Source organism: Bubalus bubalis, chromosome 15 (assembly GCF_019923935.1).
Source record: "Bubalus bubalis isolate 160015118507 breed Murrah chromosome 15, NDDB_SH_1, whole genome shotgun sequence".
Taxonomy (NCBI): Eukaryota; Metazoa; Chordata; class Mammalia; order Artiodactyla; family Bovidae; genus Bubalus; species Bubalus bubalis.
Window position 1 is genome coordinate 78,606,971 of NC_059171.1, and position 25,930 is coordinate 78,632,900.

At 51.4% G+C, this 25,930-nt stretch overlaps 1 protein-coding gene and 1 long non-coding RNA gene across 14 annotated transcripts in view; one reads left to right on the forward strand and one right to left on the reverse strand.

Moving 5' to 3' along the window:
* Window positions 1-25,930, reverse strand: part of TRAPPC9 (trafficking protein particle complex subunit 9) — a 388,230-nt gene that overhangs the window by 169,320 nt on the left and 192,980 nt on the right. The gene's annotated exons all lie outside the window — the stretch shown is intronic.
* Window positions 3,224-10,700, forward strand: LOC123329524. Its single transcript, XR_006545110.2, has 3 exons — window positions 3,224-3,362; window positions 9,118-9,286; window positions 10,582-10,700. It is a non-coding gene; the product is annotated as an uncharacterized LOC123329524 (long non-coding RNA).

Below are 25,930 nucleotides of genomic sequence, written 5' to 3' on the forward strand. Positions count from 1 at the left end.
TACTCAACTGCTCACACACGAAATACACGGAGAGCGTTTCATAACTGCTAATATATGCCACTGTAAAAAGCAAATCTACCTATTAGAGTTTGATTACCTGTTAATGTTTCCTTTTTGGTGTGAGGAGCGCTAAAGAATTGAAGCTTTTGAACTGTGGTGTTGGAAAAGACTCTTGAGAGTCCCTTGGACTGCAAGGAGATCCAACCAGTCCATTCTGAAGGAGATCAGCCCTGGGATTTCTTTGGAAGGAATGATGCTAAAGCTGAAACTCCAGTACTTTGGCCACCTCATGCGAAGAGTTGACTCATTGGAAAAGACTCTGATGCTGGGAGGGATTGGGGGCAGGAGGAGAAGGGGACAACAGAGGATGAGATGGCTGGATGGCATCACTGACTCGATGGACATGAGTCTCAGTGAACTCCGGGGGTTGGTGATGGACAGGGAGGCCTGGCGTGCTGCGATTCATGGGGTCGCAAAGAGTTGGACACGACTAAGCAACTGAACTGACTGAAACGTTACTTAAAGTGAAAGACTATAGCTAAGTATACAATTCAATGACTCCCCGTGTAACTGTCAGCCTAATAAAGACATGAAACACTTCCACCAAATGAGAAAGTTCCCCTGGGGCCCCTGCTAATCAGACACACACTCCTGTAGACAACCACTTTTCCGGAAAGTTCCACCACAGATTAGATTTGCGCCTTGTTTACATATGTGGACTCATCCAGCATGCTCTCATGATAGCTGGCTTCCTGAGCGCAACATAATGCTTGTGGGCTTCATCCATGTTATTATGTGTAGAGGACATATGTGACAGCCACACATACACCCCTCTCTCGTACCACAATCTACCCCCTCTCCAATCCATAGACATTGAGCTGTTTTCAATTTGAGCACATTAAAAAGTCAAGCTGCTATAAACAAACTCTTGTGCAAGTCTTTTTTTGTGAATGTGTGAATACTTGCTTTTCTCTTGGATAAATACCTAAGGGTGAACTTACCGGGTCATTATGGCAAACATCTGTTTAATTTACTAAGAATCTGCAGTTTTCCAAATTAGGTGTTAGACTCCCACCAACAAGGTAAGGGAGTTGCAGTTGCTCTGCATCATCACCAGCATCGTGTGTGTTGTTGAGCTTTTTGAGCTAAGTCACCCCGGTAGGTGCATACCTCACGGGGGCACGCATCTGTGTTTCCAGCAGGCACTGCGTCAGTGTCGCCAAGAGTGTGCATGGAGAACGCCTCCGGTGAACGGTGGACAGACGCCGGCGCTGCTCGGGCGCACGTCCCTCTGGGTGAGTGGCTACCGTGAGCGTGCGGCAGGCCGCACAGCAGCCCGCCAGAGGCGGCGGCCTGTGCTCGCTCAAGAACGCCCAGCACCACGCGTGGCGGTGGTCAGGGCGGTGTGAAGACAACACCGACCAAGGAGAGAGAGAGGCGGGCGGAGGTTTCGGCAGGAAACGAGAGGCGGTGGGCCAGCATATGCACCGTCTGTCAGACCCGCGTGACCAGACTGTTCCCCGCCACGGCTGGGGACAGGACGGCCTCCTCCTCGGCGGCAGGCAGCCTCCGCCCTCGCCCTCGCCCCCGGGGCCTGTCCCCTGCAGCCACGGACCCACAGGGGCAGGGCGCCCCGAGCCCCACCCTCAGTCTCCTGGGACGGGGGTACACGGGTGTCGGGGACAGGACAAAGCGCCGGAGCCCACCCCAAGCCTGCTGGCCCAGCGCCTAGTGCACGGTCAGACTCCATCCGACGTCAAGTCTGCCTCTCATCTGTGCTATCAGCGTTCCAGCCCCGGGTGTGGAACCACGGTCACCACGGTTGGGCCCACCTTCGGCGCGTGTGGCCTCTGCGACAGGCCTGGGGCCCCCTGGTCTGTTAACCAGGGCCGGACACACGGATCTCACTTCCTCACACAGTTGACACACCACTAACGGCTTTCTTCCAGAAAGGAAACACTCAGGGGCGGCCGAAGCCCCGCGAGGCTACTCAGGACGCGAGACACTGACCACTTGCAAAGCCGGCACCTCACGAGGCCCTGACTTCTCTGGAGCTCGGCTGCTCCTGATTTACTTCTGCTGGTGCCTTCAGTTATTCAACTACTCTTCTAGCCTGTGGCCTCTGCCTCTTTCTCACTCCAGCAGACTCCTCTCTTTAAAGAGAAAACAAACTTTCTGCCTGCTTGGCCGGCAGCGGTACTTCTCTGCCCTTGGAGCAGGTGACCCTGGTAAACTCCACCTCTCTGGAGACCTCCACCCTTCATCTTCACAAGGGGAATCAATTCACCGGCTGCTTTACCGAGTGCTTTTCCAGCTCGGTGGGTATAACAGGCCAACATGAGAGCCTCCTGTCCTGCCCAGACTTCAGCGGCTCCACCCTCAGGACAAAGGCCGAGCAGCTGAGACTCAGGGGCGCTTTTGTGAGCCCCACCTGGGTTGGCCTTCTGTCCCCAACAGCCAAGACTGACTCTGGCACTCAGAATTTCTTCTTCTGGTCTGTAATCTGCTCTCGTCTTTCTGAGATCCTCCCGAACATCCTGGTCAATAGGAAGAGAGGGTAAGGACCTAAGACTGCATTTTAATGGCCATCTATTATTATATATTGAATTCCATTTTCTCTCTTCATGGTGTAGTTCAAACCTCAAAACCCTTCAGAGAAGAGCTGATTAGCCCCATTTTGCAGGTGAGGGGAGGCTCGAGAAGGAGCAAGCAGCATGCTCCCCACCCGCCCTCTACAGAGAACTGGTTCTCCATTCTTCAACTTCCACACGAAGGACCTTCCCCAAGGACTCCCCTCCCACCTGGTTCCAGGACCTGCTTCACACAGAAAACATCAGCTACCCTGACCCCCACTGGCCACTCGGAGGCCTGAGAGACCAACATGGGGGCCTCCAGTTGAATTTGATAGCCTGTCTCCTCCAGCACGTCTCCTGACACAGAAACTCTGTCCTTGCGCTCATCAGAGTCACCTGGAGAGCTCATTTAACCAGAGGGCTGGCCCACACTGGTGTTTCTGCTTTGTGGGTCCAGGTGGGGCTTGAGAATCTGTCTTTCTGAGAAGACTCCAGGATGCTGACGCTACTGATCCAGAGATCACACTCCGGGAGCCACCCCTGCAGATGGGGAGCAAAGGCCAGCCTCCCTAACTGGTCAGCCGGGGGAGGATGGGCTGTGTGCGCTCCACCCACCCCCTGTCCTCCACAGGCCCTGCCAGCTTGCCCAAGTCTCAGAGCTGTCCCTCGGAGGAGAACAGTGGACTTCGGTTCCGCCCTTGACTGCATGGACACGCTAAGTCCACGGGGAGGCACTGGGGGAGCCCATGCGGCCACGGCGAGGCCAGCCCTCCCACCCAGCTGTTCCAGGTAGGTGAGCAAACCAGGCCCCTCCGGCACACACCTCAGCTGTTCCAAACTTAGATGGTGCAGGCAGGGTGCTGGCCAGGCTCCTCTCAGACCCCGTCACACAGATGAAGACAGCCCAACGGCCCTGTCCTTCCACGGCTCCTTGGCAGGCCAGGGAGAGCTGCCACCTCGACAGTCCATGGATACTCACTGAGCACCGCCCCAGGCTGGGCACTGCCCTGCCGAGAGCTCGAGGAGAAGGCCAGGCTGCTCTGGAAGAGGCTGGAGACAAGAAGCCAGGCTGCCCCATCCCGTTGTAAACGTGAGCCCGGCTGCATGAAGGCAGGCGAGACGGGAAGAAGCCAGTCGAGGCAAGCAGGGCCCCCAGGCAGGCCAGCCGCAGCGGCGGAACCAAGACAGCAGCAACGAGTCACAACAGACCGGGACACGGCTGCACACGCAGCCACTGACTCGCAAGACCTCGCCTCCCTAGACTGCTGGCCTACAGAGCCGCCCACACTCCCATGAAGAAACTGCGCCTTGACAGGGGTCTGTCCGGCCAGTCCCAAAGCCTGTCCAAGGCAGGACTGAATCCCACACCCGCCCCACTCCAACGTCCGGCGTAGACAGCCATGGCACCGCTGTGGGAAGTCATTATCGCCCACTTAAATGTCAGGTCGCTCCCCTGGGAGTCCCTCCAGGCACAGCGGTGCCCCCGGGGCTGGCTGGCAGCCTGGCACTCTGTCAGACAGAGTGGTTCAATCATCGCTCACTGAATAAATGAATGCATGGGAGGACTACCTTTGGCATTGATATTAAGAGCTTTCAGAGGATTATGGCTTCCTGGCCTCTGGGAGAATAAATCTCTATTATAAATGGAAACCTTAGAGTCCCGCAGATGGGCTTTTTTTTCCCCCAAATGCACAGCTGCATAAAGAAAATTACTCCTTGTGTGCTAAATATGCATTTCTAATTACACTTACCTAAGATGCTTCACTCTCAAGGTTAAGAATAGCTAAATAATATAAATTACAAAGGAGTAACGTTCTGGGTCAGCTGGAAACATTAAGCCGGGATTAGCGAACAGTCAGTAAGTCATCACAAAGCATCATTATGCTAAAAACAAAACAGATGTGGAATGAGGGCAGAGCCCTTCACCCCCAGAGAGAGAACCAAGCCGCCACCGAGGCACTGATCTCCTGCCTCACTTGAGTCCCTGCCTCTGGTTACCGCCACCAGCACACCGAGGAGAGAAAGGCGGCGGCCAGGGGTGCAAGGAGCCAGCGGCAGACAGCACCGTGCGCCTGCCGGCTGGGCCGGACCAGAGCCCCGCTCCAGCTCCAGGCTCCTGTGGCGGGGAGGGCCCCGCCTGCGGGGCAGCCGTGAGCAAAGGATGGGAAAGGGGGCCCGGGGGTCAACAAGCCTCTGCTCCCTCTGCTGCCACAGGGTGGGACTCCTCCCGCCTGACGATAGGAAGCCTCTGGGGAGATGAGACCAACGTGCAAGGACGCTGCCCGCTCAATGGCCACGCGGCCACTGGGGTCCCAGGCCCACTGGGGCCCTTGACTCCTGTCCTCCAGACAGCCACGCCGAGTCAACCTCATGCTATTTCAGCAAGAGAAGCGAAAGGCCGTTATCACCAAGACGATGGTCTGAATGTAGTTAGCACTCTGGCGTGTGTGTCAGTCATGTCTGACTCTGGAAGATCCCCTGGAGGAGGGCATGGCAACCCACTCTAGTATTCTTGTCTGGAGAATCCTGTGGACAGAGGAGCCTGGCGGGCTACAGTCCATGGGGTCTCGGAGTCGGACACGACTGAGCAACTAACACTTTAACGATACTCTAGCTGGCTGGCTTTCCAGAGAGTCAGTGGCCCTTCTCAAAACAATGGTGGGATTTTAATGAGAAGTAACAGGAACTAGGGGACTGTTTTTACATTCAATCCAGGGCTGGATCCAGACTACGGTATGAGGTGAGCCCACCTTCTAACTAAGGACACGGGAGAAGATGCCCTCAGGCTGGAAGACAAGGCTGGAAGATGGGTGTGGGCGGACTGAGAGCCCCCCACGACTCGACTCCTCACGGGGGTGTGGAAGGGGACTCCCTGCACGCCTCACAGCTACTGCACCCTTCTCTCCTTGCCCTGCTGGGTGCCCGGCCTTCGTCCCAAGCTCTTAAGACACGTGAGTCACACCCCGCCTACGGGGCCGCACCAGCACCTCCAGCAGGAGGCGACTCCGGCAGTAAGGGTGGAGCACGGCCCCCACATCCCTCAGCTCTGAGCACGGACGCGGGACCTCAGTGCCCCGGGGAGGCAAGGCCGCGATGGCCAGGAGAGGAATGGACTCGGGGAGCAGTCCCCCGAGCTGCTGGGGAAGACAGGGGTGACGAACATGGAAACCGAGGCCCAGCGTGCAGAAGAAAAAGCCCAGAGGTCACATGACCCATTGAGGGCAGGGCCACAGCTGAAACCCAAGCATCACTACGAACAAAGCTAGTGGAAGTGATGGAATTCCAGTTGAGCTATCTCAAATCCTGAAAGATGATGCTGTGGAAGTGTTGCACTCAACATGCCAGCAAATTTGGAAAACTCAGCAGTGGCCACAGGACTAGAAAAGGTCAGTTTTCATTCCAATCCCAAAGAATGCTCAAACTACCGCACAATTTCACTCATCTCACACGCTAGTAAAGTAATGCTCAAAATTCTCCAAGCCAGGCTTCAGCAATACGTGAATCGTGAACTTCCAGATGTTCAAGCTGGTTTTAGAAAAGAAAGAGGAACCAGAGATCAAATTGCCAACATCCACTGGATCATGGAAAAAGCAAGAGATGTTCCAGAAAAACATCTATTTCTGCTTTATTGACTATGCCAAAGCCTTCAACTGTGTGGATCACAATTAACTGTGGAAAATTCTGAAAGAGATGGGAATACCAGACCACCTGACCTGCCTCTTGAGAAACCCATATGCAGGTCAGGAAGCAACAGTTAGAACTGGACATGGAACAACAGACTGGTTCCAAATAGGAAAAGGAGTACATCAAGGCTGTATATTGTCACCCTGCTTATTTAACTTATATGCAGAGTACATCATGAGAAAAGCTGGGCTGGAGGAAGCACAAGCTGGAATCAAGAGTGCCGGGAGAAATATCAATAACCTCAGATATGCAGATGACACCACCCTTATGGCAGAAAGTGAAGAGGAACTAAAAACCCTCTTGATGAAAGTGAAAGAGGAGAGTGAGAAAGTTGGCTTAAAGCTCAACATTCAGAAAACAAAGATCATGGCATCTGGTCCCATCACTTCATGGGAAATAGATGGGGAAACAGAGGAAACAGTGTCAGACTTTATTTTGGGGGGCTCCAAAATCACAGCAGATGGTGACTGCAGCCATGAAATTAAAAGACGCTTACTCCTTGGAAGGAAAGTTATGACCAACCTAGATAGCATATTCAAAAGCAGAGATATTACTTTGCCAACAAAGGTCCGCCTAGTCAAGGCTATGGTTTTTCCAGTGGTCATGTATGGATGTGGGAGTTGGACTGTGAAGAAAGCTCAGCGCCAAAGAATTGATGCTTTTGAACTGTGTTGGAGAAGACTCTTGAGAGTCCCTTGGACTGCAAGGAGATCCAACCAGTCCACCCTAAAGGAGATCAGTTCTGGGTGTTCTTTGGAAAGACTGATGCTGTAGCTGAAACTCTAGTACTTTGGCCACCTCATGCAAAGAGTTGACTCATTGGAAAAGATCCTGATGCTGGGAGGGATTGGAGGCAGGAGGAGAAGGGGACGACAGAGGATGAGATGGCCAGATGGCATCACCGACTCGATGGACATGAGTTTGAGTGAACTGCAGGAGTTGGTGATGGACAGGGCGGCCTGGTGTGCTGTGATTCATGTGGTCGCAAAGCGTCGGACACGACTGAGCGACTGAACTGATGTAATTCCCTGTGGGCTTCCAGCCTGAGCAGAAAGAGTGACAGAGAAAGAGGGAGGAACTGAGATGAAGAGGCAGGCAGAGGCCAAATTACAAAGGGCCTGAAGAGGCGGTGGTTCTCAGACTCTGCTGCGGACTGAAAACTCCTGGAGGGTTTTGTGGGGCGGTGGTGTCAGTTTTTAAATCTACAGTTGCTGTGGTTGAGCAGTCGCTAAGTCCTGTCCGACTCTTTGCGACCCCGTGGACTGCAGCATGCCAGGCTTCCCTGTCCTTCACTGTCTCCCGGAGTTTGCTCAAACTCGGGTCCTTTGAGGCATCCCATCCTCTGTTGCCCCTTTCTCCTCCTGCCCTCGATCTTTCCCAATCTACAGTAGCAAAGCAAAAATTTCTGTAAGATAAATTATATACCCATTTAAGTGTCAAGTTCAAAGAGTTTTGACAAATGAATACCCAGATAACTGACACAGCAAAAAAGATAAAGCTTGTCCATCACCCCACCTCCTACAGTTCCTTTCTGCCCCATCAGTCTACCCCAGTCTCCCAGCCCTCAGGAAAACAGATTCGCTTTCTGTCATCCTAGATGAGTCTGGTTATTCTAGAACTCACACAAATAGAATCACACAGTATGCACTTTCTGTGTCTGGCAGCATAACATTTTGAAATCCATTCCTGTTTTGAAGTACGTCATGGTTTGTTCCTTGTTATTGCCAGGAGCACTCCACGAACCTACAACCATTGATTTATCTGTTGTTGGACACAGGGATTATTTCCAGTTTGGGGCTATTCTGAACAAAGTTGCAATGAACATTTGTGTATAAGTCTTGCAGAGATACAGGTTTTCATGTTTCTTGGGTAAGAACCAAGTATGAAAATTGCTTCCTTGGTTGGGAACTATAGGCTTAACTTGCAAAGAAAAGGCCATCCGCCCTGCAAAGTGGCCGAGCTGCCTTACGCTGTCACCGGCCACCCGCGGGTGCCGTGCCCTCCACTCTGCCCTGGCCGTCCGGGCAGTGGGCCTGCAGAACCGCTTCACTGTGGTTTGCCTTTAGTTACTCTGAGAATTTATGATCTTCTTTATCTTTTCACATTCATGTATCTTCCTTTGGTTGACCAAATTTTTGTCTTTCATTGGGCAAACATATTAAGTTATATACTTCTTCATTTATTCCAAAAACAACTCCAGTTGTATTTTAAGCAACAAATGTTCCCATTTGCCCTTTCTTTCCTCATTCTGTTTCTACTTTTCATTAAATCCTTGAGCACAGCTCTAATACGGGTGTGCCAATGCCCTCACACCATGACCGTGGCCGAGTCTGTTGCAATGATGGACTCTCTTCTCCACGTGATGGTTCCCGTGTTCCTCCTTCTTTTCAAGGGTCGGCGGGCTTCGAGTCGTCCGATGTCTGGATTTCCTGTCTTCTGTTTAAGCGTGTTGGAGCTGCTTTCCTCTAGTGGTTAAGGGCCGTGGGGCTCGGCCTGTCCCTTCCAGGCTTGTTTCTCAGCTCTTTCAGGGCGAGTCTAGAGCCGCCTCTCCCCTGGAGCCAGGCTGGCCTGAGTCCCGAGGTGTGACCGTCTAAATGAAGGCGGCTGCACCTGCAGAGGCCGCAGCGCTCACTGTGAGCGCCTCCCAGGCACGCGTGTGCCCTTGGCATCACCCAGCTCACACCCCCTGGGGGCTCCAGCCCGGTTCCTTCTGCCCGCACACCCTGGCAGAAAGGCACGGCGATCACAGGGCTCACCGCACTCGTTTCTCTTCTCTCGGGGATCACACAGTGCCGTGCTGTTTGTTTTCTTTCCATGGCCTGACAACTATCGTTTCAATTATTTTCCCCCAATTTTCTAGTGGTTTACCGGAGGAGGGCAGGCCTGCCATCAATCACTCCATCATGGCAGAAGCTGGCATTTCACCTGGAGGGCCTTCAGAAAAAAATCAATGCGCGGGCCACATTCCCGATCAACCAAATCAGAATTTACAGGAAGCTCCCCGCATCGGCAAGTTTATAGGTCACCAGGTGATGCAAATGTTCAGCCAGTCTGAGAAACGGGGCTTATGGAGGGAGAGGTCAGACCGAACAGGCCAGCGTTTGTCACTCACATTAAAACTGCCTGGGGAGACGGGACAGACCCGACCTCAGGTTCTGACTTGGCCAGCCCGGCATGGCACTCAGGCATTTCTTTTAAATACCCTCAGATGATTCGGATCTGATGGGAAGCCGGAACTGAGAAACAGCCCTGTAGGCGCTGGGGAGCCACTGGAGGATTTCAAAACCCACAAGGAAGCCATCGGGTCTGGGAAGACAGGTGTGTGAGCCAGGTTCTCAAGGATCAGGTGGCGTGAGGGGGTGCAGAGGAAGCAGGAGCTCTCAGCCCAAAGCAAGAGAAGCAGACCGACTAGACCAGGAGCCTGCACGGGAGGGCTGGGAAGAGGGCGCTGGCCAAGAGCCGAATCGTGCAGCAAGCGCCAAGCCCCCTGGGGACACAGACCTCAACTGTTCACTGCCACGTCCCCAACACACACCTGTGGGTGCCTTGTACACAGTGGTGCTCAAGGAACACTCACAATGGTGCCCGGCATGCAGTGGTACTCACTGTGCTTCCTAACTCAGCGTCATGCTCGCCCAGGCGCTCGGTCATCACAGGGCACCTCCACGTCACCACACGTGGCATTTGTGACTCGCACTCTTTCATACGTGAGGCCCTCTGCTCCTCAGGCACTCACCTCGCACGTCCATCTGGGAAATTCCTACAGACCCTTCATGCGTCGGTGACGGTGGTACCAACCCTGGGAAGCTACCCCACCCGGCCGAGCAGGCCCAGCAAAGTGTCTGCTGAGTGGACGGGAGCCCAGAACAAGCAGAGTGGCAAGAAAGGACACTCAGGTTTTGATACTGAACAAAAAAAAGATGCCTAAATAGTATTCGGACCCCTCAGCGCATGCTATCTTCAGGAAAGAGTTCTCTCAGTGGGATGCCGAACTGCTGCTGCTAAGTCGCTTCAGTCGTGTCCGAGTCTGTGCGACCCCATAGACGGCAGCCCACCAGGCTCCCCCGTCCCTGGGATCCTCCAGGCAAGAACACTGGAGTGGGTTGCCATTTCCTGAACTAACAGGAACTAAAACCGCTGCTGTTTTTGAAGGGTTCGCTCACATCTTGGTAAAAGGAGGCAGCCTGGGATTGGGGTGTCACTGGGCTCCTCAGGGTCACCCTCGGGGTCAGCCTCGCTCACCCTGACTCAGGGCGCACCCCCACACCCTGAGCTCACTCCTGCCCCTGAGCCTCCTTAATGCCGCGTCCCTCTCCTCTACCAGCCAAAACCCTCCTCTCCGAAGAGAAATGGCGGTGAAACAGCAGCCCTTCAGCGAGGCCGATCCTGGGGTGATGAACTCCCGTTTCTCCATGCAGTCGCCGCTGTCTACACCGCCTCCGTGTGCTTCAGCAGACGTTCCTCTAGGACGGGTCTGTGACTCCGCACATCCCCAACAGCAGGCCTCTCCACGACATCATCAAACAGCCCGCTGTCCCAACTTGACTGACGTATCTGGCAGGAGTGACAAACTCCTAGGCCAATTACACACGACACCCCGCCACCCTTTCCTGAAAAACAGCTTGTCATCGCGTTTGCACAATAATGGGGTGCGTGAAACGGCTGGCATTGCTTTCACTTTCTCCTGTTTCACTCAGTGACATTTATTGATACACACCTAGGATTCTGTATGAGTTGCAGATCTCAATTCTACTGGCAAAAAAAAAAGAGAGTGGAAAAACATGGAGGGACAAGAAGACATTTTTGAGCTGATGCAAAGTGAGGGCTCAGAGAAACAAGACGTGGGCTGACAGCCTACGGGGGGGCAGAGGGCTCTGCACATGGGCCTGCTGGGCTCCGGGAGGCCAAGTGCCACGTCCGACCTGGCAGCGTCCCCCATGCTCAGCACAGGGTCTCAGCAAAGGGAAACACGAGAGATCACAGAGATGTTGATGCTCACGTTCTAGAGGCCTGGACGCCGCAGGGCTGAGCGGATGGCGGGAAGCCGTGAGCAGGGAGAAGCCACAGATTCTTGTCCTGCAGACTTGCAAACACCGGTCTGTGTGCTCTGGCAACAGGCTACACCCAAAGTGTTTTGGTGGGACTGGTTTGGAACCTGTGCGATTCCTCACGGTCAGTGCAGAGAGCACATGCTGACCTGCAGGGAGCTGAGTATGGAGGAGGGACAGTATCACGGTCTGGATGTGCCTGCTGATACCTAGAAGACGCCCCCCTCTCTATAGGGCTGTAAAGACCCCTACCCACGGGACCCCTGAGAGCTCTGCCCCGGCATGTAAAGTGACAGCACGTCCTCCCCGCACGGGGACGGAATGAAACTGTTAGTTCACGTGGCTGTCGTCTCTCTCTTCTAACGAGCACACCTTTGCGCCAAGACAACGGTTCATGATTTCAGCAGATACTGTCCCTCTGTGATAAGAAGGAGGAGGTGCTATATGAATGGTTAAGACATCTTGAATTAATAGCCTTTGCCATTTGATTGTTTGTCCTGCTTTTTTATTACTTGTGGCTCCTTATCAAATCAAGAAAGCACGTGTAAAATGAGAGCATTCACAGAGAGACAGTGGGTACAGGTGGCAAGGCAGAGACAGAATCCCCTGTGTGTGACTGGGCTGGCAGGGGCCTGTCAGAGCCCTGCCTTTGGGTGGGGGCGGGCTTCCAGGTCTCTAAAACAATGACGGCAGAGCAGGTGACAGCTGAGGACGCCTGCAGCTCGCGGGTCCCCTTCCCCCTTGTACCTGCTCATCTCCTGCGCGCTCCGCCTGAGCATCTCCTCTCCCGAGACGCGTCTGACGCCCGCCACCACTGCACTCAGCACACAGCGTGTGACTGTGTTTGTGGTGTGTCTGCCATCGGTCAAAACCATTAGTGATTCGTGCCTTTCCCCTGGGAATCCAGGACTCCTCTTGTTCCTGAACACTTGCTCTTGGTTTAGATTCACTGTCAACCAAGGCCCGACCGTTGCTGATGAAGTGCAGCTCCTGACAAACAGGGGAGGGGATGGGAGCAGCAAGCAAGGCGGCGGCCTGCCGGGACCGCTTCTGAAGCCGTGGGAGCACTGGTGAGGACCGACCAGAGAGGCAGGCGTGGCCCCGATGGCTGTGGGCTCCTCAGTGGAGGGATGCGCTGTGTTCAGTGTGAGTCCTCGCCATCAGCGCAAACGGCACGTGCTTACCTGCAGGGGCTGAGCTGAACGGACATGGGTGAGGCGAGACCCATGCGTTTCCAAAATCAGGCAGCCTCCATGAGAAAATTACCACCGGAAATTTTAAAGTTTAAGTGGAGGATAACTGCTCTACAATGTTGTGCTGGTCTCTGCCATGCAACAACGTGAATCCCCTTGCTCTGACCCCCGCAGCCCTCTAGGCTGTCACAGAGCACCGACCACCAGAATGTTTTTATTCTGAAATGGTCAAGGTACAGGGGATGAATCAGTAATTATGTGCACGATGTAATTCTCAACTAAACTACCCAAGATTTACTTAAGACCTACTATGTATAGCTGCTAAAACCAACATCTAAAACAGCCATTTTGTTTTGCTTTTAATATGAAAACAGAGACAGAGATCAAAACTCCCTGGTCCCAACACAGGGAATACAGACCCTAAGGGAGTGGTGACGGGGGCTCACGACCTCTGATGACTTCCAGCACAGGCTCCCCGGGCAACGGGATGCTCTGCCATCTCCCTGGACCACTTGTAAGAAGACATTGGAGAAAGAAAGGCCCCTGCACAGGAAACCCAAGCCGCCTGGTGACAGGCACCCGCTGCATGGCTCCAGGTGGGAGTTTGGGGAATACGTATCTACAAGGACAGGTGAGAGGAACCCTGCAGAGTGTAAATGTATTTCCTCTCCATGAAGCATTTCAGTCACAGATCCTTTCAACAGAATGTAGACGTCATTCAGAGAAAAGCAGTAGCTTAGGAAAGACCTTTTTCTTCTTATTCAACCTTCTAAGTTTTGTTAATAGTAAACCTGGCTCTTGGCAATAGACCACCCATCTGCTATCTCCTGCGTTCCATGGGAGAACTGCCATCTGCAGTCCACTGAGCTGGGGACGGGGTGTGGCCATGGGGTAAGTGTGAGCAGAGGGAAGAGCTAGAAGGCAATGTGGAGGCATCCTTTCCAACTGCTTAAATCTGCAGATGAAAATCTAGAGAAGAGTGTGTCTTTGCTAAGGTCATGAGGTAAGTAAATGGACAGTCCAAGTGCATTAAAGGAGGCAAGTATAAAATGAAAAAGTTCTTTGTTCTTTCAATACACAGATGCAACGGACACAGACCAATGGGAGCCCATGCAGAGAAAGGACAGAATCGTGAGCAGCTGAACCCATGTGATAACAGCAAGAGCGGACACAAAGGAGGGAGGGAATTCCAGGGAAGCTGAGACGCCATCTTCAAAGCTTTAAAGGATTGTAGGAAGAGGAAGGAGGCATGGATCACATGGACCAAGTAGCAGAACCAGGGAGATACGTGTCTCAGAAGGCATGCTCGTGCACAGGTACGAAAGGGCTTTCTCGTCAGCCTAATAAGACGTGGGTTTATGCGCTCTTTATTTATCATTTGGGTTGCCTGTACCTGGCACTGACCGAAGCTCTGGGTGCGTGCGTGTGTGTGTGTGTGTGTGTGTGTGCGCGCGCATGCGTGCGCACGCGCTACCTTGTATGGGAACTGTCAGCCTCCTTCGATGTCTCAGCTCCCTGCAAGCAAGGATTACGAGAGACTCATCCTTACGCCTCCAGTGCTGCACTTGGCACTCCGTCACAGAACAGAGCTGCCTGGAAGGAGGCAAGGCTTCACAGAGGAATGGCATTTGAGTCATTTAAGAAAGAAACGGTGGCGTCTCGGGGCATGGAGAGAGGACGGATGTCTTTCTCGGTGAGAGAGACAACGCGAGTGAGGGCACACAGGCCATGCACTGTGCTCGCGGGCAGCCCTGGTCACAGACGCCAAATGCTCCCAGAAGGCACGGGCACATGATCAAACCCCCTCGGGGACCACAGGAGGTGCTGTGGTTGCTGCACACCGCGGCCAAGCCCGCTGAGCAGGAGCGCGAGTGACGAACCTAACGTGGGGGAGACTTTCACTGGGAGATTGTACAGAATTGTGAATTAAATAATTTTCATTCTCAAGGACATTTCCAATCAACAATATTCCTCATTCAAAAGAACAATTCAAACTCAGCTGACCTCCTAATGGAAACGGGCTGGCGGATAAAACAAGACTGGATAATCACCTGTTTTATGAAATTCTTAAATCAAAACAGCTTAATTAGTCCATTTGTATTTTGCAGGCAGCCATCAAAGCCTAATCAGTTTACCACAAACAACACTGCTCTGGACACTTGTTCAATCCTCATTCATAACAAATAATGATGCTTCATTGGGTGCAGTGATTTCACATTGCCTAATAAATTAAATCAGCAAGTATTAACTACCTGAATTATGCATGAACGTTTCCACTGTCAATGCAAATATGATTATTTTATCTGTGTTACTATATTAAGTAACTCATCCTTGAATTTCCCTTGCATTCACAATATGTTAAGGATTTTTAAAATACTAGAAGGAAAACGAGATTTTAAAATGATGGCAAAAAAAAACCAAAATCACTTTCTAAGTTCTCAAGCCAACTGACCACTGCCAAGTCCAGACCCGGCACACATGGAATGTGCCCTCCAGCCCCAAGCTTTGAACACAGGTCTACCTGTAAACAAAGAGCACCCCAACTCCCCTCCTGGAGGCACTGTGCTCACCTGACTTTCAAAGAACGTGAGCATAACAGCAGAATGACTTCACCGTAAAGAAGAAATAAAGCTTCAGCCCAATCTTGCCGTCCTATCAGCACCACCCAGGCTAGCACCGTGCAGAGGGGCCAGAACTCAAAGTCAGGCCTCATCATCAGGGTCCATGGCCCACACTGTCTGGGCACAGTAACAACCGAAGGCCTCCATCTACTCCTCTTATTCGCCTCCATTCCTCCTTATCCACCTTGAAGGGCTGGGGTTGGGGCACCTGGTAGACATGGGCGGAGCACTGGACTCAGCAAAGAGGTCTGAGATGGCCTCACTAATCCCTCCTGCAGGCAGCCCCCTTTGGGCCGTGTCCACATGCACACAGTTCATAAATGGACACAATCTCAGTGAACCTAGGTAACTCACACATACATACCTTCTAATGCCCACGTCATACACCATTACTTAAATGGACCATAAGCCACCAAAAATGTTCCCTGTCAGTGGGCATTCAAGTTGTTCTCATATTTGACAATACAGGTAAAGCCTGAAACAACATCTTTCTTTTCCCCTGTTCTTGAATTATATGAAGATACAGGCTAGAGACAGAATGGTTATCACAGCACGAATTATATACACAATGACACACGGCCGCCTTAAGAGACTGTACCAACTTACACTGTCAACAGAAACAAGTTCATATACCAGTCTCCACTTACTACTGCCAGCGCTGACCTTACATTTTATAAACCATACATACACACGTGCATACGTACAAAATACATATACGTACCTAATGCATACATCATACACACACATGCACAGACAATAAGCACACATATACATGTGCCTCACATGTGTACTTACATACATGCCTCATACACACACACACACATGAACAATACACGCATCATACATACACAGACACATCCATAATACACACATACGTATGTACATAATGATGGCTCAAAGGTACGTGAATTTTTCTGTGAATAATCAAAACAACTGGTAACTGCTATGAGAACGATAAATGACGGGCCTCGTTGGCAACTACATTGGAGAAACGTGAACGGCACTTCTGCCCTAGAGCAGCTCCCAGCACACGGCTCCATGGGGCCAGCTTCCGCACCAGCCACCGTGCCTGTATTATCCAACTCAAACCTCACAACCATCCTAAAAGGTAAGGCTTTTTGCTCTCCAACTGACAGATGAAGAAATTGAGACTTGGATGGTGCAGCTTTTCTAAGCCGGTATCGTTACTAAGTGACGGAGCCAGATTCAAATTCATCATGTTTTTAGAAAACAACAAGGCGATTCAATGGGAAAAGCAGAATCCTTTTTCACTGACAGACTCCATATAGGAAAAGACATTGGTTTTCCCTAAATTTATCTATAGATGCCTGCAATCCCAGTCACAATTCCAGCAGGATCCTTGGGAGGAATCAATGAGTCGATTCTAAAAATAATATAGAAAAGCAAAGCGATGAGAATAGAAAAGCGTGTTGAGAAAGAAGTTGGAAGACTCATGCTACCTGATTTCCAGATTTACTACAAAGCTGCTACGATCAAGACACATGGTGAAAGAGACGCTGAAATCAACAAAAGAGCGTCCAGAAATAGATTATGCACACTGGCCAATTGCTTCTCAACAAAAGGCAGATCGACGGGAAAAGAGAGGCCTCTTCAACAGACATTGCTGGCGCAACCGGACATCTATGTAACAATCAATCATCTACCATATACCTTGCACCATAAGAAAAAAATAAAACCAAAATTAATAATGGAGCTAATGTAAAACCTAGAACCATGAAAGTTTCAGAAGGGAACAGGAGAGAAAATATTTATTACCTTGGAATGGGCAAAGGTTGCAGCCCATAGGGTCACAAAGAGTCGGACATGACTTAGCGACTGAACTTATTGAATACAACCCCCAAATCATGATCCATAAAAGAAAAAAAATGGGTAAATTTTACTCCATCAATATATTAGATTTCTCATCTTTAAAAGACACAAGAAAATTAAAACACCAAATAACAGAAGGAAGGTGGTATTTGTAAAGCACAAATCTGGTAAAGATTTTGTGTCCAAAGTATATTTAAAAAAAAACTCTTAAAACTCAAAAATATGAAAATAAGTAACCTACCCCTTGCCAAAGAAGACGTACTGGCAGTAAATAAGCAAATGAAAAGGTGTTTAACACTTATCAGTAACTGGGAAATGACAGATTAAAAGCACATACCTATTAGAATCACTAAAACAAATGTAGGACTTGGAAGACAGGGCCAGCGAGGGTGCGTGACCAGAGACAGACAAGTCACGGGCGTGTGACTATCAATGCTGCAAAGAGCCCCAAGGGTCCACAAGAGAAGAAAACAGGCACCAAGCCAGAAAGTTCAAGATGCTTCTTGACCAGTACCTCCTGCAGTCCTCATGTTGGGCTACGGGGAAGGTGCTGAGATGGCCCACTGCGCCCTCGGTCAGATCCCAGACCCCATGTGCACCAGCCAGGAAGTCGCTTCCTCCAGGAAGACCCGTGCTGTCTCTGCAGGTGCGATGGGGGGCTTCTCAGAGAAGGTCCTCCAGCAGACAGACCCACCCACCTCCCCCAGGACACACCCCTCCACCGCCGCTCTCCCCCTCCACCCACCCCAACATCACCCCCTCCTTCAAATCCCGGATGGGTGCCCTCCTCAGAGAAGACCATCTGACCTCGTCTCCCTTACTGTGTGTTCACTGGGGAAGAGTCAAGGTGAAGAGTTAAATCAACACATCTAAACCTGTACACTTGATGCCGCTACAAGAAATTCCATATAAAGACACAAAGCAGGGAAAACTTCTTCATGGGGTCACCCCCGCTTTTTTTTTTTTTTTTTGGTTTGGGAAAGATGGTCACACGCATGTGTTCAGTCCCTGTTATAATGAAAACAAACACAAAGCTGCCCATTACAAACATCTTGAATGGGCAAGGTCATAGACGGTCATCAGACTGGCCAGACTAGCTGCCCGGCCACCCCGCCACAGTCCAGGCACACCCCAGAGCTTCTCTCCATCCTCGTCCTCCAAGCCGAGCCTGGCCAGAGGAGGAGCTTCACCAGGGTTTCTCACGGCACTTACTGAACTGACCAAGGTCCAGCAAGAGCTCCGCCTCTCCCCGGGGGTCACCTGGCACTTCTCAGGGCCCCGCCTTCTCTAACACACAGCACATCCTCACAAGGTGGGGACTAAACAAAACCGCGGATGCCTAACCAGACAAGGATGCCAGTCGGTGGAAGGAAAAGCCTTACGATCTGGTGACACATATCCGCATCTGAAATGTGAATTTTCATCCAGCCCACACAAAAGCCTCCCGTGTCTGTCAACAGACCCAGCAGCCATGTGAAGATTATATGTTCTTATGGCCGGGGCCCAGCAGCAACCTTTTCCTCCGAATTCAGAGGAAGAAAGAACCCAACACGTCGCATGAGACAGCAGTGTGTCTTCTGGAGATGAAAGACGCACTGAATGAACCAATGCCTCTTCGTCCTCCCCAACGAGGGGAGCTTCAGTGGAGTCTCAGTCCCAGCCTGGGTGGGGACAAGACGCCCCGAGGACACTAGCAGAGAGAGAATGCTCTGATTTGCCAAATAATGAAGACAGGTGAGAGCAAGAGGAGAGTGCCACCACGGCTTGATAATTTAATGCATTTTAACAACCTAATTAACATTAAGGTCATGACAGAGACACAAAGAGAGGGGCTAAGAAGCTAAGAATTAAAAACTCCTCTACTTGAACACGCAGCTTTGAGTAGGCCAGTCCCTGACAAACTGTTATTAACTTCATATCTTTCCAGCCTGACGTTCAAATTAACTTTTCTGCTAGAAATAAAGGTTTTGCAAAAGATTGCTAAAAGGGAAAAAAAAAAGAATGCATTTGTTAAACAAAAGAAATCAAAATGGTGTGATTCGGTTTGAGATCACATGAGTGCAGGTCAAAATGTGTTTCAGCCAAGTTCACGTTTGTTTGAGGTCAGAACAACGACAAAGTCCACTGCTGTGGAGTGTGGGGGGAGGCGGACAGCCTCCCGGCACAGCTGGTGCCGATGAACTGGGCCACCCCGGCAGGAGAGCGATTTGACGGCCAGCAACAACGGACTTCGGCTGTTCACACTGCTCAACAAAGCAATTCTACTTCTGGGAACCTCTCAAGAACAGGATCTGGAATTCAGACAAAATCTTTCCAAGGAGATAAATGTTTATCACAACAGTGTGTATTAAGTTAACAATGAATGGCAACTTATTAAAGGTAATAACTTTGATAAACTTACGGCTACCAAAGAAGAAAGTGTGGGAGGATAAATCAGGAATTGGGGATTAACAGATACACATTACTATATATAAAAAACATAAACAACATGGTCCAACTGTGTATCTCATAATAACCTGTAATGGAAAAGAATCTGAAATAGGATGCACACACATCAAACACACACACAACCGATTCACACTGCCATACACCAGAAACTAACACAACATTGTACACCAATTACATTTCAATGTAAAAAATTAGTTAAAATGGTAGTACCTAAATGTCTAACACTTGGGAAAATAATTAGAATATCCTGGTAACACTGTGCAATGGAATATCATAGAGCCACTGAAAGTACATCGACAACGATGCTGACTGAAAGGTACGACTGCTGAGTGAAGAAGCCAGGGTACAAAACATCTACAGCTTGGTAAACGGGAAGCACAGGGCCCCTGGCATCAGACAGGCAGGGCTCACATCTGACCTCTCCCAGCTATGAGCGGCACAGGCTTGGTCCAACTTTCCAACTCGTCTGATCTTCAGATTCCACGCGTATTAAAGGGGGAAAGTAAACCTTCCCTAGGAGTTACTCTAATGAAAAACTCAGAATAGCATTTTGTCCTATGACAGGCACTGGTTCAATGGTGGCTGTGACTGTTACAAGAGTGTGTGGAAAAGAGAATAAAAACAGAGATGGAATCAAATGCTGAAGAGGAGAGGAGACACTGGATCACTCAGAGCTTGCTGAGAGTGAAGTCAAAGTGTCAGTCGCTCAGTCGTGTCCGACTCTTTGCGACCCGTGGACTATAGCCCACCAGGCTCCTCCGTCCATGGAATTCTCCAGGTAAGAACACTGGAGTGGGTAGTCTATCCCTCCTCCAGGGGATCTTCCCGACCCAGAGATTGAACCAGGGTTTCCTCCATTGCAGGTGGATTCTTTACCACTGAGCTACTTGGGGAAATGTAAAATGGTGCAGCCATTCTGGAAAATATTGCCAGTTTTTTTGCTGGTAAACTAAAGAGCCCACTGCCGGAAACAGTGACAGATTTTCTTTTCTTGGGCTCCAAAATCACTGCAGATGGTGACTGCAGCCATGAAATTAAAAGATGCTTGCTCCTAGGGAAAAAAGCTATGACCAACCTAGACAGCATATTAAAAAGCAGAGACATTACTTTGCCAACAAAGGTCCGTCTAGTTAAGGCTGTTTTTCCAGTAGTTATGTATGGATATGGGAGCAGGACCATAAAGAAAGCTGAGTGCTGAAGAATTGATGCTTTTGAACTGTGGTGTAGGAGAAGACTCTTGGGAGTCCCTTGGACAGCAGTGAGATTCAACCAGTCCATCCTAAAGGAAATCAGTCCTAAATATTCATTGGAAGGACTGATGCTGAAGCTGAAACTCCAATACTTTGGCCACCTGATGTGAAGAACTGACTCATTTGAAAAGACCCTGATGCTGGGAAAGACTGAAGACGAGAGAAGAAAGGGACGACAGAGGGTGAGACGGTTGGATGGCATCACTGACTCAATGGACGTGAGTTTGAGCAAGCTCCGGGAGTTGGTGATGGACAGGGAAGCCTGGCGTGCTACAGTCCATGGGGTTGCCAAGAGTTGGACACGACTCAGCAACTGAACTGAACTTCCGGTTATCTTTCTTTGCATATTTCTTTCTTGGAGAGATTGTAATGCATATTTATTTTTTGAATATTGCTACTTTTTATTCCATATAACATCAACAGCTCCCCAAGTTGTTATAAACACTATATATACATACCAGTTTTAGTGGTTGAATAATACTCCATTCTATGGATGTACCAGAGTTTATGCAACGGTTCCTCTATTGTTCATCATTTAGTTTCCAATTTTTTCCTTATTATAAGTAAGTAAGTTTGCAAAGAAGATCTTTGTGCATTAAGTAAATCGATTCCATAGTTAAGATAATTTTCTAAAGCTAGGGGATCAGGAATTGAATGCTAGATCCCAGAGAGGTTCCTGACATTCCTGAGATTCTTGAGTCTATATCATTGCTAATTTGGGGGATTTCTTCCTTGTTTTTGAGAATCTAGCCTCAGGCAGGCACAGTGAAAATCCTTGCTCTGACATTACCCGGGCAAACTTGTGCACCTAGGTTGACCTTGTCAAGTCTTGGTTTCCCAGCTGTAAATCAGGGGTGACTGCAATCCACTCAGGGCTAGTGTGAAGATGAACAATAACATATGCAAAGCTCAGTACCTGGCACGGAGCGGGTTCCACAGACACCGTGTGCGTGCATGTGCTAAGTCGCTCAGTCGTGTCCGACTCCTTGTGACCCTAGAGCCCACCAGGCCCCTCTGTCCATGGGATTCTCCAGGCAAGAATACTGGGGTGGGTTGCCATGCCCGCCTCCAGGGGACCTTCCCGACCCAGAGAGAACCTGTGTCTCTTAGGTAGGAGGATTCTTTACCACTAGCGCCACCTGGACGCCCCTCCAGAGACACAAGCAATAATTTGTTAACTTTGATCATCAACAAGGATGGAAATTTCCACATATGCTTAATTATATATAATTAATTTCCATGCATGTGTGTTATTTTACTAAAGAATTTGAGGGGGCTGAGAAAACAAGAAGAGGCCACTGCCATATTCTCCAGCAACTGCTCACTCCAGAGTAATGAGGACCTACGCTCACACCTGTACATGAAATTTGTTTTTTACAAACTTTATTCACAAGAGCCCCAAACCGTAAACACCTACCTGTCCTTCAGTGGGTGAGCAGCTAAACTAACACTGCAGCATGCGTCCTGTGGACCAACCGTCAGCCACGAAAAGGAGTGAGCCCAGCAACCTGGACGACTCTGCAGAGGGCCGCGCGAGTGTAAAACATCAGTCCAAAAGGCGTGCATGGTGTATTTACATAACAGTCTTGAAAGGAAAAAATACAGAACTGGAGACAGACTAGGGGATGCTAGGGGTGAAGGAGAAGCCGGGGGTGCGGCTCTAAAAGGACACCAAGGCGGGTTCCTGGGGCGGTGGTCTGCGGCCTCCAGACGGCACCACGGCACTGTCCAGGCTGTGATGCGGCTCTAGCTCAGCGAGATGTCACCCCTGGGGGAGACTGGGTAAAGGACGCAGGGGTCTCTTTGTATTACTTCTCACAACTGCACGTGGGTCTACAAATGTCTCAACATAAAAAGTTTAATTAAAAAAAAAAAAAGTGATTGATCCGGGCAGTAGAACCACGGTTGAGCTTTCCTCCAAAATTTTTATATGTTTAGCATCTTCTAGAATAAACACGTTATGCTGTTATAAAGAAAACAAACCTCTGTAAATGTAAAACTGTCCATTAAAAGTCCTAAATGGATAAGGTAACAGAAGTATTACTCGTCCCCCACGAAACGCGGACAGAGAGACAGGGAGAGACTGAGCCTTGCTTCTCTTTGAGGCCATGACTTCGAGAAGCTGGGGCTCCCCTTGCTCGGGGTTTGCTGGCGCAGCCTCAGAATGTGAGGGGACCCCCCCCCCCGCGCAGCCCACACGCTCACCTCTAGGGGGCAATACCAGTTGTGCTAGCCACACCTTGGGTTCCCTCTGCATGATTTTGTTTACAGAAAGGATGCTGCTGTTCAGACCTTTTTAAAGTATGAAACACACTTGACTACACCACCAAATATAAATTACAACCTCTATCTTCAATGTCCTGAGAAAGCCTTTGAAGGTAAACCATCCTTCCTCTTCCAGGCAGCAGGTCTTTCTGCTGTGAGTGATAATCACCGGGTCCCTTGAACCGAAGCTCCAGGCAGTGCAGCAGGCTCACAGCCAAGCTCCCCGCGGACGCGCACACACGCAGGAGAGCACAGGGCTGTGATTTCACCGGGCGACACCTCTGCTCTGATCTGAAGCACACATCTCTCTACTGTTCCCCGTCAGCTTAGAGAGGAGGTGGGCACGTCCCCCACCATGAGGCCCCGCGGTGGAGGAGAGGAGAGGAGAGCCTGCCCTGGGCAACAGGGAGTTGATGGCGCTCTCCACCTGGGAGCCCCGCCTGGCTGTCAATGAACTGCCTTTAGTCCCTCTGATTCATTGTTAAAAAATAAACGTATCTTTTTCAAAGTGCTGCCAGAGCTCTCTCCTAAAGCTACTGCATCACAGCTCCCTCCCACCAAGGCTGCAGCTTCCAGAAGGCTGGAGGGAGGAGGCACAGAGGAAGCCATCACAGGGGTGACCCTCAGGCTCCTGTTTCCACCTACGACAACCTGGCGGGCCATGAGAGCTCCCCTCCTCTTTCAGATTAAAAGGATGCAGTGAGACTTAGCTGTGCCCTAACCCCGGATGCACCCCAACTGAGACACGCAAGGCTGTGGTACAGGAAGTACGCCTGAGCAGACACAATTCACCCTGCTTGAGTCAAGGTGGCTTTCTTTAAAGATTAAAACAGCTAATCCCAAGTGGGACTGCCCAGCTTCTGAAGCCCAGTCACCATCCCCACCCCCAGAGCATCTCTCCCAGCCCTGTCTCAGCACCACCCCCAGGGGTCTGGTCCACTCAGAACAAGGCGCGGTAGATGATCCCCCACAGGCACCCACAGCCAGGCCTCACACGGGCCCAGCTCGGCTCTCAAGGTGGTCCCCAGGCCATCTGCTCGTGGGAGGCAGGCCCCGCAGGCTGTGGGCAGGTTGTGTGGATACAAAACCTCCCTGTGCTACCCGTTAACCTGCTCGCCTCTGGGAGCCGGGATGGTGCGGGTTTGCCCAGGGACGCCAGCACGCCCAGTGTGGCCAGGATGGAGTCTCAGAACCCGAGACGCTGAGCCAACCTGCAAGGCTGGATAGAAGACACGGGACAGAGGGAGAAAGCGCGAAGTGAGAACACACAAGGCTAAGTCACGGAGGCTGAAAGGCCAGGCGGGCGCCAACACGCTTCTTAGGGAAGGCCAGGCCTGGCGCCCGGCCCCCGCCCTCGGCCCTCCACTCCGGGCACCCCTCTCCTGTCGCTCACCCCCGCCGCCCTGTGAGGTCTGTCCACACGCCAGCGCCCATCACATGGGACAGCCCCGTGGCTTCACGACCCCGAGGCTGGACAACCACGGAAGACGCGCCAGCAGGACGGACACACGAGGCCGAGTGGGCTGGAGGAGCCGCGGCGCCGAGCTCAGGACAGAGGCAGGCGGCCCACCCGAGTCCTCACCAAGTTTGCTCACGGGGCCCCTCAGTGTCGCTTGCGTCTGGGCAGCAACTCTGCTTTTGGGCGCCAAAATATTACTACAGGGGTGCCTCCTGCGGAAACCAGAAGGCTCTCCATGGAACGTGACGGGAAACTTCATTACAAAGTCACGGGCAGAGCTAATATTGGGGGAGACAATTAACTGCCCTGATCCAGATGAGAGCGAAGATGAAAGACGCGGGGCAGTCAGCAGTCAAGCGGGGCGCGGGGGCCTCTGAAGCCAGCTTCAAAGAGTTCTGATCTGCCGTCCCGCCCGCTGTGGCTCAGTCACAAAAATAACAGAGTATTAAACATGTTCTCAGCCCGGGAACAGGGGAACTCAGCCCAGCAGTCTCATCTCCACGGTCAGCGGCCCCCCGCAGCCTTGGGACGGAGGCCGACCACCCAGCGTGGCTTTCAAGGCCTTCCGGGGTCTGGCCTACCCTGTCTCACAGATCTGCCTCCTGCCAGCCCCACGAGGGGCCCTGCGACATGCCCCAGATCAGGCCCCCAGGCAGGCCCCCTGCCAGGCCCCGGCCCTGGCAAGCGCCCTCCTTACCACAATAACCCCGGGCGCACCACCCGGGAGCACAAGCCTGCGGCAGGGACCCGCAGACAGCGGTCCCTGTGCCAGCTGCTCTGCGGGACCCGGCCAGCCAGAGCACCCCCGTCTCCTTGCTCACCCCCGTCTCCATGCGCGCCCTCCGAGAGGCTGAGCTCCCCTGCAGTATCATGAGCCTGCCCTGCCCCATCCAACCCTCCATGGCCCCCAGCAGCATCACGAGCATGCCCTGCCCCCATCCCACCATCCACGACCCAAAGTGACCACCAGCAAGCGGCCTTTCAGCAAAGCCGGGGGGTGGGCAGGGGCGGCCACACTGACAAAGAGCAAATACCCAACATGTGATCCTATCTGGCTGCTGGAAACAATGCTGACTTTGCAACATACGCCTGTACTTTTCACGTTCTGGGACTTGTATAGGAACATACAAGCTAAGGGATTTAGAGCAAAAAAAAATTCTTGGCTCTGCCACTTAGTAGCTGTGAGAACTTAGGCAAATTACTTAAACTCCTAAGCCTTATTTCCCTAATCTGTTAAATGGGATTACAACATTTACCTCAAGATTATCAGGGAATAATTAGGTGGTGTGTAGATAATGCTTATTACATCGCCTGGTGCAGCATCTGTCGGGTGCTTTCATCATGGAGACAATAAGCTATTCCAAACGTCCCCCTGCTCACCTTTGTCTCTAGTCAGCAACACGCAAGCCACGCCCAGACCCTGCACAGCCTGCCCCCTGAACCCGCCAAGTCTGTGCGAGGAGCGTGCCCCACAGTCCGCGTGGCAGCTGACTCGTGTCTTTCTCGCTCCCTGAGAAGGGGGTCTGGGTGCCATCGGGCCCAGCCTTGCCCACCCTCCT